This window comes from Oryzias latipes, chromosome 13 (assembly GCF_053564925.1).
Source record: "Oryzias latipes strain Hd-rR chromosome 13, Olatipes_Hd-rR_3.1".
Taxonomy (NCBI): domain Eukaryota; kingdom Metazoa; phylum Chordata; class Actinopteri; order Beloniformes; family Adrianichthyidae; genus Oryzias; species Oryzias latipes.
Window position 1 is genome coordinate 28,561,653 of NC_136249.1, and position 18,131 is coordinate 28,579,783.

General features: G+C 38.2%; 1 protein-coding gene across 1 annotated transcript in view; it reads right to left on the minus strand.

The window, feature by feature from the left end:
- The window catches only part of LOC101175097 (protocadherin-16), a 96,941-nt gene extending 92,846 nt beyond the window's left edge, over positions 1-4,095 (minus strand). The window contains exon 1 of the mRNA XM_023961582.2: positions 3,608-4,095. The gene's annotated coding sequence lies outside the window, so the exon portion shown is untranslated. The remainder of the gene's footprint in view (positions 1-3,607) is intronic.
- Between the last annotated feature and the right edge of the window lie 14,036 nt (positions 4,096-18,131).

Below are 18,131 nucleotides of genomic sequence, written 5' to 3' on the forward strand. Positions count from 1 at the left end.
TATATATATATATTGTTGTTTTTGTTTTTGAGAAAATGTCTACAGATTGCGGTTGAACCAAAAAAAAAGCTCTTCAAGACTCCCCCTAGTGGTTGGAGTAACACCTGTATTAAAGAGGTTTGCCTGTGTGTGATAGTATATGTCTGTTTTCCACTGACTAAATGCCTCCCATGTGTTCCTGAACGTAGTGCGGTGATCTGTCTTAGCCACGGTGGTAACAGTGTGTTTGAGTGACAGAGTAGCAGGCTACGGCAGAATTGAAGGGCTCCACACAGTCTACCTCTTTCCCTTTTTCTGGCTCTGCAGCATTGTAATTGAGGTCCTCTGGAAGTTGGCCATATGCACACATGATTCCAGGGCTAATTTCAGTCTGCCATGATTCAGAGCCCACAACACAGGACATGCTAACTCTAAAGTCATAAATCAGCTAGAATTCGACACAAAACGAAAAATTAAAAGTCCTTGAATGTTGTTTTGCAACATAAAGTATGAATCAAAGCATTTTTACTGATCTTGTAATATTCAACAGTAAAGGATTATTAATACACACAACTTGAATTCTTATTTTTTAAATCGAATTACTTTCAAAGAGATCCTGAAACTCCTAAAATTCATTATCTAGGGTTTTCTAGCCATTCTCTGCCAAATGCGTGTAAATGTATATGAGCATTTCATGACAGCCAAAAACACAAAAATTCAACATAATCTTAACTTTAAAGTCTCAAAGCACCAAAGATAGCTTTTCAAGGCCTGGATCTTATACCAAATACCACAACTGAAATAATGCACTTTCTAGTCCAACTGGAGGACCTCTGCGGAGCAGCACAGGCTAATGGATACAGCAGACGCTGCTGAGGAGGATAATTGCACAATTGCAGATTGAGAACAACAGATGGTCTCAAAAGATTTCAATGTGATGCTGCAAAGCCTTTAAAAAAGATGAAAAAGACACCAACTATATCCAATAATAATCTGTTGTTAATCCCTTTTACCCACCAGCAGAGGCACGATGAGTCTTAATTCTAAAACGTGGTGCTCACTAAGCAACCTGGATATATTAATCATTCACAGAGCTGCAGGGGAAAAAATCTGGAAAAAAGAAGAAGCTCCTTGGAAAAACTGATAAAGATTTTTCACTTATTTTGCATAATTGACACAGATCAAATTAAGCAGCTCTCACTAGTGCGTAAGTATTAATAATGTTTTTAAATATGGCACATGTAATTACCAGAGAATTAGTCCAAGAGCCTTCCTTGTGAAGAAATTGGTATTTTTGATTGGCATTTTTCTTGTGAGCATTCACATAAAAATTCATCCAGTTACTTCGGGGTTTTTTTTACTAAATCAGCTGACTAAACTGCAGATGGACTTTAAGGGAAAACATCCAACTACTTTGTGAAATCCAGTTCAATAAAAAAAAAGCCAGTTTTACTCTATTTATATTTGCTTATTTGCCCTTTTTAAGTATTATTTTTCTTCTTGAACCATCGTCAAAACAAGCAGATCAGTGGTTTGGCAACATCCTGATTCCTATGAAACAAAAGAAAAAGCGCTAGTCTATAGCATTCCTTAAAGCACTGCCAACTAAAGAAAAGAAAAAGAAAAAAAACTTTTGTCAAAACACTGCTAGATATATTATTTAGACTGTAATCTTAAATAAAAAAAAAAATCATAACACCATATCTGGGGCAACATGTTGGAGAACTTCCCATAAATAATAATCATCCAACATGATGTGCATTCCTGATTCAGTTGAAAGAAAGTACACATCTATTTTTTTGTTTTTCTTTTTATTTTATTTATGTGCAGATAACTTTTAATGGCAAAAGCAAATCATTTTTTCTACCAAGAAGTCCAGAGGAACAAGCCCAGTGATAGACTTTGTAAAATGAGCATGCTGGGATTCCAGTTAACTCAAAGAAAATGTCTGTGGTTTCAAAACCATGCCAGCCTGCCTGAAGCTCAATGGAGCCATAATGGAAACCACAGACAGAACTGCAGATTGCCTGGACACGAGGATGACAGGCTTAGCACAAAGCAAACGCAAATGATCTGAATGATTGCCAGACTGTGTCTCTGGGCTTGAATAGTCTTTTTAGCCTTTATAAAGCATGTGGATATGGAAAGTCATCAGAAGAATGGGCATTTCCTGAGATTAGCAAAGAAAGTGTGGAAAAATCTCACTCTGTAACCCTCACAGTCTTTTAGTCTGACAAAAAAAAAAAACACGCAGATCAAAGTGCTGCAAATTTAAACCACACACACTTCAGGTTACAGTAGCAGAGTTGCAACAGCTTCAGGTAAAAGTTCACCTCACATTTGAACAACTGTGTGCTTTCGTGTGAGACTTTTCACATCACTTCTGTTGTTTTCTTGCTTGGCACTGGGATGTAGGCTGTTTATTTTCACAGGATAGATCAAATGAACTCCAGAGATGGCAGCTCTCTGCTGCAACACCCCCAAAAACCAATGTTTTAGTACACTTCTGATTATGATGACACCGCAGTAGGATGAGTCAAACCACAGGAAGGCAAGTTTCCAGAGCAAAAAATGGTCTGGCTGTTGTTGATGCAGCGACGCTGGGAAAGATATAGACATTCTGTGTTTTTTGACTGGCTTGCTACAGAACAGGGACTGCTAGCTTCAACAGCATGTGTGCAGGACAGTGGGAGAAATATGGATATGGTTATATCATGGACTGTCCCATGGATCCATGACATAATTCTTGGATTGTTGCACAAATCTATGGTGGCTTTTATTCAACACCGTTGAAGAGTTTTACTTGTGAACTATAGGTTTTATTTTAACCAAGAAACTGCCAAAACTTGACTTTCGCACTGGTTGCAATCACCAAATCATATTCTATAAGTCTATAAGTCAAAGTCAAACTTATATCGATGCATCAATTTCAAAGAAATGTGATCAAAAAGTAAAATGTACAAAAGCTTTTCTTCCAACAGTGCAACAACCAACAGCAGGAAAAAAAAAAAACTAAAGCTTCACCATGGCAACCAGCAAGCTCCTAACTTTTTTGTTGAATGTTTAATGAAACAAATGAGGGAAAAGGAAGGCATCTTTGCGGTCAGTGAGCACAACTCTGCCATGGAATCGGGGAGCCCTCCTGTGCGTAAATGTTTGGTAAACTGGACTCAAGGCACATGTGCTGCAGCAGCGGCAAAGCATCCAACAAATCCACGGGCTGAGCACTTCCAAAGGAATGTCTCTGTCTCTGCGTGGCTTTAATCGGGAGACAAAACAGGCTGTTACATTTTCTGGCTGCTCCTCAAAGCGGCCGACATGCTCGGGGCGTCTGTATGCCAAAAGGAAAGATGTCCATTCGGTGCAAAAATATTTTAGGTAACAGAGCATCCTTTTGCAGCATGAAGATGTGCACTGCAAAGAGAAAATTTTCCTTATTTCTTGAACAACTTTTGTTAATTGGGTGCCTGTTTTTAAACAACGCATGAGAATGCCTGAAGACACTGAAGGATGATGATGACAGAGCCGCAGATATGCAGCGGAGATGTTTCCCACATCCCTCCACAGAAGAGTAGAACAACTTCTCCACCTCAAATACTTGTGGATGGACTTTTTTTTAGATACTTACAGTCATTTGTTCCTCTCCGACGTTGTTCTGATGATGAACAGATTCTAAAATATCCAAAACAACTTCACTAACTGCAAAAAAGATTGTGCGCAAAGTTACATCCAATCCATCGCAGATAGGAATAAAAAAACAAAAGAATGTCTTCTGTTTTGAGTTTGATATATTCCTTGCGAGTTTACTAAAAACTGAAGATGAAAAACTTGTGGAAAAACTTCCCTTCTTTTAAGTGGACCTTATCAATGCATCTACACCCCCTGCGCGCGCGCGTCTGCTGGCAGACACGCAGCTGCAGCTCGGTAACTGAGACCAAACGATGTGGGGGTCGCGCAGTGAACGTCCGTCTCCACGATCTGATTTATTCAACACGTGACGGGGTGCAAACCTCCCGCTCGCTCCTCTGTACCGCCGCCGCCGCTGCTGCTACGATTATCTGGAGGAAGGAGCCACACCGACTGCAGGGAGGCAGTCCCAGCCACAGCTGAACTTTGGTGCCACCACCCTATCCAAAAGGGAACTGTAGATTTCTGCTAATCCTGCAAGGGTCAGTTCTAAATCGGATTTAGCCAGTTCAACTGTTTGATTGCTGTGAAGAAACTTTGGTCAAATTTGGAAGAGTTTATTATCTCAAAATTAATATTTGTAATATCAAGTTGTATTTTGAAGTACATGGGTTATTCAAAAACTTATTTAACTTTTTATTATTTTTTGATACATTTTTGAATAATTTCATATGAGAAATACGTTTTTTCAACTTTTGATGGAGCTTGCATGAAAGTGAAATCCTGTAAATTGGTATTAAAAAGCGATAACTGTAAAAAAAAGAAGTCCACATTCACTCAAATTCTTGAGTCATTTTTTGTTGTCTGAGTCACATAAATAGATTTAGTTCCTTGGTCTGTGCCTCTCCTATGATAATCCTCTCTGCCTCCTCAAACTGAAGCCTCTCTACTGTCTAAGGTATAAACTATTAATACGTATCTGTCATATTCCACTGCACAAAATAAATAAAATATCACTTGAATTAATTGGAGTTGGTACCTGAAATTCCTGCACCTTCTAAACCGGATCCGAGGGGCAGGCAACATCAAAAGAAAACTGTCAGACCTACAGCTGTAATTTAAACTAAGTGCTCTCGTTTTAAAGCTCTCTGGTGCTATAAAAAGGTCAGTTTACATCCAGCTGTAATGTCTATTCAAATTCCCCTCACCAAACACTCTGAGGTTACCCACAAACAGCATTTTCCCCTCAAATGTTGACAAGTTAGAAAAGAAATCCCTGCAGGTAATTTTCAAAAAGAGGCAAAGCCTGAAACTTTTTTTCATGTTGTGTGACTTTTACTTAAGACAAATAAAATAAAAACACACATAGCAAGGATCACGTGTCAGCTCCCACAAGGCGCCCCACTTTTATGTACTGGTGTCAAAACCTTGCTTTGCTGTGTTGTCAATCATGGAAAGTTCTGGAAGTTACTGAACCTGTGTCACTTTGTGTTTGGTGCAGATAAATGAGAATGCCACAAAGGGCACCCTGCTGTGTCTGCATCTCCCAGTAAAACAACAGACATAAATCAAAGTACGACATCCATCGTAATGATTTATGTTGTTCTACAAATAAAACAAATACACTTACAATGATTTCCCAGGGAAAAAATACAGATAAAGAAAAAAAACAGTGGTATCCAATCACAATTATGGAGTACCAGCTAAGCGAATGCATTGTCAATGCAGCATTGAGGTTAATTTTTCTTCTTTTTTTATCTAGTCTTATTTTCCCTTTCAAACATATCTCCTAAATAAAATATAACCATCATCACCAATTCAGCAATATGAACATGGTTTGCCTAATTCCGCCTTTGACAACCTCAAGATCCTTTTTCCAAATCCAAGCAGGTGCCACTACTGACAAAAGTAGAGAAGCATTATGCAAAACCAAGCAATGGCAAATTTAAAATTAAGAACAACACAACACAATACCAAAGCAGGCACTCATGCAACTGTCATCTTGGTGTTGAAAGAAAAAAAGTTTAAGCTAAAATGTTTGACAGCTGTTCTTAGAAATGAAATCTAACATATTTTTGAAAAAATCATGACATATATTAAAATGTTCTCTGCATTGCATGTTTTTTAGAGCAAACAGAGAACGTAAAAATATTGAGGCCCTTAGGCATGTGCCCAGGTAGCCCTCGCAGTAGAGTTGGGCCAGTAGATTGTTCTGTTTGTTCTGGCTAAGAAAAAGCTTGACTCATTCATTGGTCAATGTTTGTAACAACTTCAACGTCTTCTCCTTGCAGTTTAGTTATTTGCTTGGAGTTGATGTTTGATCTTCGGGGGTAATTTACACTAGAAAAGTCCGTTGGTCCGGACCGAGTGTGCCTAATTAGGTCCGGATCGAGTCCTGAACCTTGCCTTTGGTCTATTTTCAGACTGCCGTCAAGCAGACCATTCTGTTACAAACCAAAGTTTGTGAACAAAAGAAAGTGACTACGGATCTCTTCAGTCATTGGCCAGGAATTACAAAGCCGGGTCAAAGTAACGAGAGAAACGTTGTGTACAACACTTTTTGCTCGCTGCTTTGGCACGGCAGAGGCATGCTGTATTGAGGAGGGGGCAGATATAAATGTGTGCTAAGTGTTTCTGCAAAGAAAACAGTGTAAGACGCAATCATATCACAATAAAAATTGTTTTAATGAGCCTGCATTCATCTGACCAAATTGAATGGTCAGATGAACTGCTGTGTCTCCTCTATTTTGTTTACATTCTGTAATTCCCAGCTACAGTGGCCATTTTGGTTCAGTTTTTCCGCTCCGCACGAAGCCCATTCAAACTGAGGAATCTCAGAGCAAACCAGAGCTTAGTCTGATTGGAAACCAATCAAGACCATCTTGAAAGATGGGTCCTAAAGCGATTTCGGGTCCTGGACCAGGGTCCGCTTGGGTGCATTCAGACAGAAAATTTTTCTGGATTATTGGGGGAGAAGGGAACTCTGGTTCACATTAAGCAGACCAAATGTGTCCTGTCTGAATACACCCTTAAGGCACCAGCTGAGAAGCAGTTCAAGCATCATGCAGCACAAACCCTGTAGCTTAGCTTCCATTTGGAAAATTGATCTGTACTTGGTGACTTAGCGCTAAAGGCAGACAGGCAGCAAGACCCATAACGTTATCAATCTAGTTGTGTTCTGTAAAAGAACATAAAAAGATTTATTTTTAAGTTAAACATGAAGTACATTACACAAAATCTCTTTTACCATGACAGAAGTAAACAGAATAAACCACCTTGATTTAGAAAAAGAAAACAAACTGTTATTGCACATATTTTCCTCTCTTAAATAACTTGTAGCTGTTTTATATCAGCTTTCACAATAACTTAAACCTCCTATCATCTCATTGTGTTTTTTAGGGATAACAAAAGCCGTCAACTTGTCAAAATGAAACTTTTTTGCAAATATCCATTTCCATTCATACATTATTTTGCAAATATATCAAAGGAGAGATGAAAGCACCTTCTTATGATATGTTGCCATATTTTTTGCTCGGAGCATTTGAGTTAAACCATCAACTTTGGCTTTGATTTCAGCCAAATGTTGAAATTGTTACCTCACACTTGCATTGAGTGAATGTTAGATGTTTTTTTGTTAATGCGGCATCATCTGAGACATTTAATGTAGTGATTCTGGCTCAGATCTAAGCCAGTTCAAACCTTTTTTTGACTTCCGTAATATTTTTAGCACACTCTATGTCGATTCAAGGTGCAGTAATATTAGAGAAGTCTGCAGTTTAACTTTGAGGTTAGATGTTGGCCACATCACAAGGATCAAGTCTTAGTCATTTCAGCGAAATTGCTACTTTCGTGACATTTCGTCAGGGATTATAGAGGTAAAACCATGTAGTTGGATTGCTTCAGCTTTTAAAATCCACAAAAGAAATAATAAATATAGTCGAGATTAAATCTAGATGTGTCCGTCTTTCATTAGAATAAATATTATTCAGGACAGCACACAGTTTAATACACAGTTATGACAAAACCTTGATATTGGATGAATGGTTTCAACAAACCTCATGATTTCTATCTTCCTAAGACAAACAGCAGCTGACGTTCACACTATTAGATTTGCAACATTCAATATAAAACTTTATCCATTCCAGGAAAAGCTGGGGTGGTTCTGACTGAAGGAGTCTGACACTAAAATTATAGAAAATTTGTCAGACTAATTTGGTGAAACTGTGGAGCAGCTGGAGCCTGGGAAAACGAAAGACCTGTAAACCTTTGACTACAACCACAATGACTTTTGTGAAAACAAGAGCACAGGCTGGACTCACTGTCTGAGCACCTGTGTCCCTGTTTTCTAATTTTCTTTTTTTTTTATTTCTTTATGTTGTTGAATATGTATATATCACAAATGTTTTTCGTCTTTCAATTTGCAAAATTACTTTTTTTCTATTTTTTTAGATGCTACTGGAGTTATCAGAGCACACATAAACCATTTGACAGTATAAGAGAACTAGACTGAGTGACCTCTCCCCCTTGTGTTCCAAACAGGAAGTTCCCGCTGGTTCCAAGAAGCCAAAATCCCATAGACTTCTGCAGAGAAATAAATGGCTATTACTCTGTCATCCTGTTTGTCAGAATAACTTTTCCAGCTCTGATATCACTTTAACGTGTGCTTCCCATTTTTTATTGATTTCTTTCCTTTAGTGCAAGTTTAACAACTCATAAACTGATCAATCAGATGCCTAAATAAATGTTGGTGGTGCCGTCAGTCCTCACGTTCAATATTCGAAGCGTTTGGATGACGGATTCTCTTTAACCCGTTTTCAGCAGTACGGGTGTGGATCTCCAACAAGCTAATACTTGATTGGTGAGAGTGTTTTCCATAGTGTTACATGCAGAATTTTTCACTGGCTTTATCAAAATCCCCTCACTAAATACTGAACTTCTGCTTAGTGTGGGACTATCTAGTGCCCAGGATTTTAAAATCACTTTGCTCACAACTTGTTTTTTTTTTTTTTTAACAGCAAATATGATATGATATGAAACAGATTTCCCAAAGTAAAACCCAATAAATCTGAACATTTCATGAAGACTATTTGTGAATCCACTGTGTTCTGATGATGAAAGCTTGGATGGTTTATAAAAAATAAATTACAGTGCATTATTTTTACAGGAAAGAATTGTTCTAACGCAATGCATGGTGGTCTACACATGAGCATTCGGCTAGCATCCTCACTGTCCATTTTAACAAAAACTTTCAAAGCCTTTTTTTTACACTGTAGTCAGGCTTTTGATACAGCGAGAAACTCAGCTTTTTTCTAATGTTTTTATAAAACTTATTTATACTTTTACCTTTAATTGTTTTGACCTCTTAGTTGTAGTTTTTAATGTTTTTAAGCTTTTAATGTACTTTGCCTTCTTTGGCTGTGGTCATTTTAAGGCGCCATAGAAATTAATAAACTTAAACCTAAACTAAATTTGCCATTCTAGGGCAAGACATCTCACCCTCCCTGTTTCCAGCATTGCTGGTGTGTGAATGCGTATGAATGATCCCGGTGATGGTCAGAGGGACTAATGGCACGCACTGGCAGCTACACCTCTGTCAGTCTGCTCCAGGGCAGCTGTGGCTACATCAGTAATTTACCATCACCAAGGATGAATGACGAGTGAATAAAAAATGGACATACATAGTAAGCACTTTGGGCTTCTGCAAAAGGGCATATAAATCCAATTCAATATTATTATTTTGTTTGTTTGTTTTTTGGTGGTGAAGGGGGTCAAATGTAGACTTTTATTAAGGTAAACATTAACCAGTCCAGAACCCAATTGTTCTCTCTTGACATTAGCTCCTAATAAAACATATTAAAGTCACATGTTCATGAGGCTTTTAAACAATCAATGAATTTAATCTATGTACGTGTTTGGTACATACAAAATATATCAATTTATTAATTTATATTTTAATTATCTGTTTGCTTGTTCACTTACAGCTGTGGGTTATAAGGACAGAAAGCACAAGTGGTTTCCATTTGCTCAAGAAAAGTCTGCAAGCTCCCACCTCTTTGTCATCTTCAAGTTAAATTTGATGTAAAAGATGTCTTATAGATTTTTGCACAGTCCAACTGCTGCTTCCAGCCTCCAAAAATTGCCGCCATAAATCATTTGTGTTGAAAGAAACATCCACATTTCTTGTGATACCCAAAACTGGACTCTGAAATGAAGGCAATGCACTGACTCATTATATGAGCCCATTATGCCTGATGGATGGCATGCCTCAGCGAGAGTTGGCTGGGAAAAAAGCATTAAGATTTATTTCCAAACTGCCCTTTGCTCTTAAATTAGTCTCTTTTTAAAATCTGTTCAAGAAAATGATAATTGTAAATGTCATAAATGAAAAAAAGAAAAATGATTGATTCATATTTTTCCTTTTTCTGTGTAATACAGCTTTAATGGATTTTTTATCTTTGTTTTTATTTGTTTGTGTAAATATTTAGAATCAGGACTGTACCACATTTACAGTTTTTTTCAACATAAAATAAATCTTATTCTAACATCAATTCTACAGCAGGGCCAAATTTTCACACCTATGTTTTGCAACTTAAGTAAAATTGTGTATTGGTGTTTTACTGCTTGTTTTAGACAGACAAGGGTGTGAGAATAGCAACAAAAAAATTTTACTGCTTGTTTTTCTTATGAATGTGCAGGTAAATGATAAAAAAATATCTTTTTGTCATTTTTTTGTTTTGTTTTGAAAGAATTTTGTGCCAAAATGGTCATCTATTTGTTTAGAACTCAAGCATAAAGATAGTTCGAGACATCCAAAAAATCTAATATCATACAAGAATATTTCAATGTCTGTTATTTTTGTAAAACAAAGAATGGAACCAGAAAATAAAATAAGAGTTTAGATAGCATTGAATATTTTCAACTGAACAATTATCATTTTTGCTTAATTTCCAAAAAAGTAAGGACCAGTTTTAACCTTTTTTATGTGAATTTGTTTCCAATTATGTAAAAATAAAATTTCTGTTCAAGGTAAAGCTAAATTAAGTAGAATTCTGAATTTAATGGTACATTGCAAATCAGCGATGTCTGGCAGGAAAGGGTTAACCTTGTTGCAGGACACTTTTCAGGTCTTCTTTGGGTCTTTGCCCAGTTGGCAGCACTCCAACCTCTAACAAAGACACCACCACCCAACCAAAATGACTGCTCCTTAATTAATATACTATCAATCACATCCTGTGACGTGGCGTTCTCCAGATGAACGAAATTCCAGAGACATTGTAGAGAGTCTTAACTGATTCGGATGGAAATTACTTTTATTCTCCAGGAATGCATTGTGTTGTCAGGAGTGGAATGCACAGTGTTGGGAGAAATGCCCTGGAGTTCCCAAAACAATTAAATAGTTCAAGCAAACATTTCTTTGAAGAAAAAAAAAAGACTTTAATCCTATTACCCCACACTTCACAACACTGTCACTTGAGAATGTTTAGAATTTAATGACTATTTGGCCTCGTCATTTTCAAAAACACAGCGATGAGCCTTGGCAGTGAAGCGACCAATCGTGGTCAGGGTCAGGACGGGGCACCCTGGGTGCATTCCTTCATCCCATCACCATGGTAAGATTAGCCAACATTGGTACAAAGGCACATGACTACAGAACGATACAACAAACCGCTCATTTAAAGCATCATGGAGTGACAGGCAGACCTGAAAAAGCATATAACCGTGGAAACTTCTTTTCATTGTGCAGCCCTGAGTTTGCTGCTGTGATCATTTCCTTTGGCAGATGTGGAGCTTCTTTTCCACAGGAAACACAAATGACTCACACCCTCAATCCTCAGTAAATTTTCTTCATTTATAGTCATGTTAAAATGAAAATACGCCCCGCTGCAGCATCAATTATAATAATAAATCATGTGGTTCTTTCCAGGTTTTACAGTTAGGAAAGTACAACCTCAGATGAACAGCAGAACGTGATATATTACAGCAGGCCTTCGTTTAACACAACCCACAAATGGAAAAAAAGGGAACACCTTTATAGCTTCCATAGGAATTAAGGAGAACGCAACAGCCAGGTGATGCTTGTCAAATGTACAAGGTCTGCTAATCGTTAGCACGTGGGAGAACCTCCATAAAAGCAGGACTGTAGTATTTCTCTAGTTTAAGAGGATTCCAGCTTGTGTTTAAAAAAAGTTCTTGAAGAACCGATACTTGCTGCACATCAGTTTTTCAATGGGTCACAAGGCCATTTTAAATTTGAACCATTACGCTACAGATAAAAAGATTTACAAGTAGAAAACGCTCAAGACAGTAAGCAGTCCTCCCTGGAGTAAACCTCCCCGCATATTCAACACAAGGTCAGAACATGCATTGTTAAGAAAAGTTAGAGAGGGCCATGGAGCTCAACCTCAGTTTGACATACTTAAAAGGCATACTTAAAATGCTAACCGAAAATGCTGATCTAGAAAAGTTTGTTTAGACAAGCTGACAAGGGATTTCTCTCTAAAATTAAGAACAAGCCAGGAGTAAAGTGAAGTTTTGGAGAAACCTTAATCTTAATCAGTTATTGTGCCTGCACAGTTTAGTGAAATGAGGGTGATAGGGGTCAACCAGCACATCAGACAGATCAGAACCTGACAATACAGGTTCTGTAGGACTAAATTATATCCAGCTCCACTGTTATAACTATCTCCAACATCCAGTTTATAACACTCTGCTGCAGGTTTACGACAAGTGATGTACCCTAAAATGTTAATACAAGGCAGTCAAACCTGTCTCATTCTTTAAGTATATCTACACAGCAATCAACACATTTTTAACTTATTGCAGTATTTATTAACATTTTGCATAGGAATATGTTTTCTTCCATGGTCAAAGCCTTAGAGAGGGGTTAATGCTGTGGTAAATTGTCTTTTTTTTGTCAACTGGCATAAACAATATTTAATGAATTACATTAAACCACATAATGTAAATTGAGTGTACAAATGAACAATATGTCATATTCAGCAATCTGATTTCTTTTTTTCTTTACCTGCATGTCTATAGAAGCTGAGGCCATTTATGCAGATGACTACTGGTAGCTCTTTGGGTCATACCATGTGCTTTATTGTGTCAAGGAGAGTGTATTCTCATTGGTTTCTGTAGTGTTTGGGTGCAGTTTGGATGTCTTTATTGACCCCACTGTGTTTTCAGGTGGGCCTTAATCAAAAATTAATCATATAAGACCTTCCAGTCTAGTGTATCTGCTGTGTTTTTTAACAAGTTCTTGTGGCATTTTTCTGAAGATGGAGGACAAATATTAAGAAAATCAAGCTTAAATTGAAATTCTGAGTATTTCTTTATTGAAATCTTCGTGAGTCAGTCAAATAAACGTATTTGAGACATGGAAAATATGCTGGGCAGGCTACAAGCTCCCTGCTCTACCCTCCTCTGACGCATCCACTTCTAGACGACCAGATCCATGTACGGCTTTGTTTTCCTTGTCAAAACTGTACGGCTGGATAGTTCCAATTCTGCTCACCATTTTGGTAATGTTAGGTTGGGGGTGCGAGGGACTGTAACCTAGTGGGATGGGAAAGCGGGGGGCGGGCTTACTTTGCGCCATCGTCCCACCCATTTCTAATGAACTACTGCAACTCTGCAGAAACTGTCATAGAAAACTACACAGGTTTTTTATTTTTTATTTTGCCTAAAATCATTATTAAAAGACAACTGGGAACACTTTCAAAATAGATCTAAAGTTGATCGCAGTGGGACTTAAAGTTTTTTTTCATTGAATTGTTCCAATCCCTTTCATTGTTGGTCCTCTTCTTACTAAAGGTTTGATTGTCAAACACAGTGGAGGAGTTGTTATAACTTGGGCTCATTTGAATATTTTTTTAATTACAATTAATTCATCTCTAAACTGTTCTTTATCAGGTTTCCAAATGTGACGTGTGCAACTATTGTTTAATAGAAAAAGTCAAGTTATAACCGGGTAAAACCAACAACATCAAAAATGACTGATAATGTAAACCCAGTCAAGGTTCAGATCTAAACCTGATTTGCAGAAGACCTGATCAAAGTTGGGTACTTGCACATTTCTCTGTATTTAGCCACCTTGCAGAAGTGTGAGAGATTGTGATAAAAGAAAAAGATCACTTCAAGATAGGAGAGACTTTTAGCAAGTCTTACAACATTTTTGGCCATTTCTGTTGTCTTGTTGGTAAAAAGGAACAACAGGAGATGTTCAAATATTCATCAGCCAGCGGGACTTAAACCAATCCTCAGGATTCTTTAAAGTATCAACTTGAAATGGTCAATATCTTACCTCTAAGATCTGCTCATCCTTTGGAATTTTACCTTAAATTTATCGAGTGAAGCTCACACGAATATAGTGAGATCAAAGGCCAGGAACACACAGCTGTGGCCACGCACATCCATCCTCTGAAGGCCGGGCCAGTAGTAATCTATTACTTTAAATCATTCAGCTGAAAACCTCCATAGCATGCAATGCAGTCTTCAGCGTGAAAAATAAGTCTATCTTGGGAAACATTATACATGTTTGACAGAGCTTTAGGAACAATGTTAAATAAATGTATGGCACACTCAACTAGAGCGATGGACTACAAAGATGATGGGGAGTAAATTTAACATGTGAAGGACCCAAGGGAACAGCCTACATCAGTAAGTCATGTTTCAGTATTAGTAATGCACAGATGTTCAAAAAGAGAGCTGCTGTACTGTCAAAGCCACATGTGCGCTGTTTCGCACAAACACTATAATCAGTAGCACTATAAAAGCCAGCTGCTGAGCCCACAGTCGAGGCAGCAAGTCAAGACTTACAGATAAATACACCCGCATGTAGAGAGCATAACTGGGACAGAAATAATTTTCTAAGATCACCTCATTATTATTCGCTGAAGTTTTGAACCAAAGGTTTTCTCAACTACTCAGTTAAAAGACTAAATATTTAACAAACCATAAGCTTTTTTGGTATATAAAATATTCAGATGATCACTGTGGTTAAAAATACCCTTTTTTTTTTACAAACTATAAGGCACATTTCTTCCTCTTCTGCTCTTCCTTTCGGCTTTTCCCTTCAAGGGTTGCCTCCATCTAACCCTGTCTTCTGAATCCTCTACTCTATCACCAGCTACCTTCATGTCTTCTTTCCTCCTGTACTTCAGTCGTCCAATTTCAACCTACACCCTGCCAGTGGACAGCACCAATGGCAGTCGCTGTTAATTCGGTCCTCGAACAATCCAGTTCGAAAGTCATAATGTAGGTCTGATTCACAAATTTGGTTTGGCAAGATTTTACATCAGATGCGCTTCCATATTTATCTGGCTTGAGCCCCTCGTGGCTACATTACTATGAGGCTATCTCGAAACCCTTTTTTTTCTTTCAAAAAAATCTGGAGCAGTTTGTAAATTGATTTATTCTGGTCATGCTTATAGATGTCGAAGCGATTTTAAGTTTGACGCTCTTTCAAATTGTCCCTGGGTGAATGAGTGTGATTGTGTTGTCCTGCAATATACTGGCAACCTGGTCAGGGTACGGCCCGCCATCGCCCAACAGTTGCTCAGTTGGCTCCAGCGGCCCTGTGACCCCAAAAGGGATCCAGCGGGTTCTGAGGATTGACGGATGGATGGATGGATGGATGGATGGATGGATGGATGGATGGATGGATGGATGGATGGATGGATGGATGGATGGATGGATGGATGGATGGATTAAGCTCCGGCTTAAAGGGCTTCTGAACATCTACAATTAGGTCAAGATAAGTAAAAAGAAAAAGTATTTATCTGAAAATGTACCAAATCGTTTTTTCTTTAAAATGTGTCTATTTCTTTTGATTCCACCTTTATTACTAGGTTTTGTTGATTCTTCTTATAAAGTAGTCCTGCAGAAACACTGGGTGGTTTCCAAAGAGCTCTGTTCCACAGCTGAAGCCACTTTAGCATGCCTGTTTTCTCCACAGTGAACCACAGGCCCTTCTGTAAAGTTGCTGCGCTTCCGCTCTGAGCCTCTCAAAGCCTTTCAGGCCCTCCTCATCATAACACTACAGCCAACGCCGTTGAAGGATCAAAGATCGCCTTCTTGCTTAACAAACACTAAGACACTCTGCCCATCAGAAACATCTGGGAGTGGTTGATTGCAGCTGCTGGTGTGTGCCCACGCCTATGCAACAATACGACCAGATGTGAAGATCGTCTCACGTAAGCTACAGATGTTTTTATTCCTCAGAGTCACTCACCACAGGGAAATGATGGAGGATGCTTTCTGAAAGCAGAATGCTCTCTGAACCACTATTAAATTTAGACTGTTTATGCTGCACCCATACGGTGCCTGAGGACATGCCACCAGCTTGTGGGTTTGTTGCTATTCAACAAATAGCGCTGAAACTCCAAGTGTTTGCAGAAAACATCACTGGGCTTTTATTCTAAATGGGTGAACTTGAATATTTACAACTGTGATCCCATTTATGACGCAGACGTGACCGCTGCTCCACTGTTTGACTCATTTCATAAAATAAACACTCACATGTAACAATCTCCAACGGCGCTGCATTCATCACAGCAATGGATGCGAACGTTTTATACACATATGGCACATTCCTTAAACGTGTTTTCAAGTCTGAACATTCCAGCCTGTGTTTTATAAAGTTAGAACAATTATCATTTTTGTGTTACATGATATAGTCCAATTCTTGCCAAATTAATTTGGCAAAACTTAAAAAAAGTTCTTGTTTTGAGTAAATATTTTAAAGTCTCACTGTGATTAACTATGGTTATGCTGTTTTTAGCCAAAATCAAAAAGCCTATGTCAGTTTGTAAGCCATAGTTTCTGTAGAGCGGCAGGAGTTCATTTGAAATTCCCCTCTGACTTGTGGGTGAGACTTTAGGCATGGAGTAAGCCTCCCCTCATTTCCCATCATCCCTTTGTTTAAACTCTCTCCCACTAGTTTACACCTGTTACAACCTCAACCAAACATTAGCGGTGCTACAACAATAGTGAGCAAAATTGGAGCTATCCAGTGGTAGTTTTGTGCCAGATACCAGCTTGGCAGAGGAAAACAAAGACATACAACAATCTTTTTGTCTGCAAGTGGATGCATAGGAATGGAGCGGAGCAGGGAGCTTGTGAACAACCAGCTGTAGCACCTACGTCACTGCTACAGACTATTTCAAATGGCATTTTTTTTGTCCTGATTCACAACGATTTATGAAGAAATATTCAGAGATGCTATTTTAATCTTAATTTTTTTTATATATGTCCTCCATCATAAGAAAAATTTTATGAGAACATATTAATAACACCAAAACACAATTTTCAGTAGTGTATGTCTTTAATTCAATTCATTTCATTCAAATTTGCAAAAAAACATATTTTTTAAGTGACTGTTTATCCGTCAATTCTCGTATGTGATCTTTTACAGTGTTCTTTGAGGATGCAACAGGAAAGATTCAAAGAAATGTGGACTCCCACAGTGATTGTAGAGTTGACATATTAATGCAGTGGGTCTGATGTTAATACCAGGCCTGACATGGTCTGGAGAGAGTCTTCCGCCCCTGCAGACTCCCTGTGATGATTAGAAAAAACACTTTGGAGGATATTACTCAGTGTTTTCTATTCCTCTCCTTTGTTAGGCTGTTCTGCTTCTGTCTGCACAACATTAAAATAACATCTTTGGCCCAGGCATAATGAAAAATAAGATCAGAAGGTAAGTTAAGGGAGGGTTATCCTCAATATGAGCCCGACATACATATGAATGAAATAGTTTTGCTCAGTTTTTTTATTGGCTGTTGACTTAACAAAGCAAAGATTTTTATCCTTCAGACTGGTTTTGTTTTTGACAAGCAATGTCTTTGCCTTAAGTGTGTCTCCATGTCTTATAATCCACAGATTCTGAAGTTTATAACAAAGCCTGTTGCCAAAATATCACTGAATACAGCTTTCAGTATCAAATCAGAAAGCTTGGACATGTAGATAATTAAATGAGTAGTTTTATTTTTGTAAAACAGAGCAGAGTAGCTGTCACAGGACTTACAGATGACTGCTATCAGACCCATATACAATGGACTTTATGGTTGTTGTATGTCGATCAATCTCAGGCTTTTTTCCTCCCACAATATCAAGAATCTACCAGCAAAGATTACAGGAGCAGAAAACAACCCTCACCACCAAGTCCGGCGCACTGTGCAAGGGGCATGTTAATGCTATTCAAGTGCACACTCTTTGCACACCCATTGCACGGTCTTATAAATGAGGAAATTAGACAATCAGAGTGCAGTTTGTGTGGGGATCCTATAGACACTTATGTATCTCATGAAGCATTTGGGTGCAGTCAGTAAGGCACCTGTACTTGCACCACATTATTGTCTTTAGAATGGCACAAGGACACCGTACAACTGCATCACCGGTATGTCATAAGTGTGTGTAACTTGCATTATTCTTCCAAGTACTTCACAATAATACACTTACAGACACAGTAATGGTACATTCTAAAATCGTAACATCCCTTAAGGCCCGTTCACACTGGGACAAAT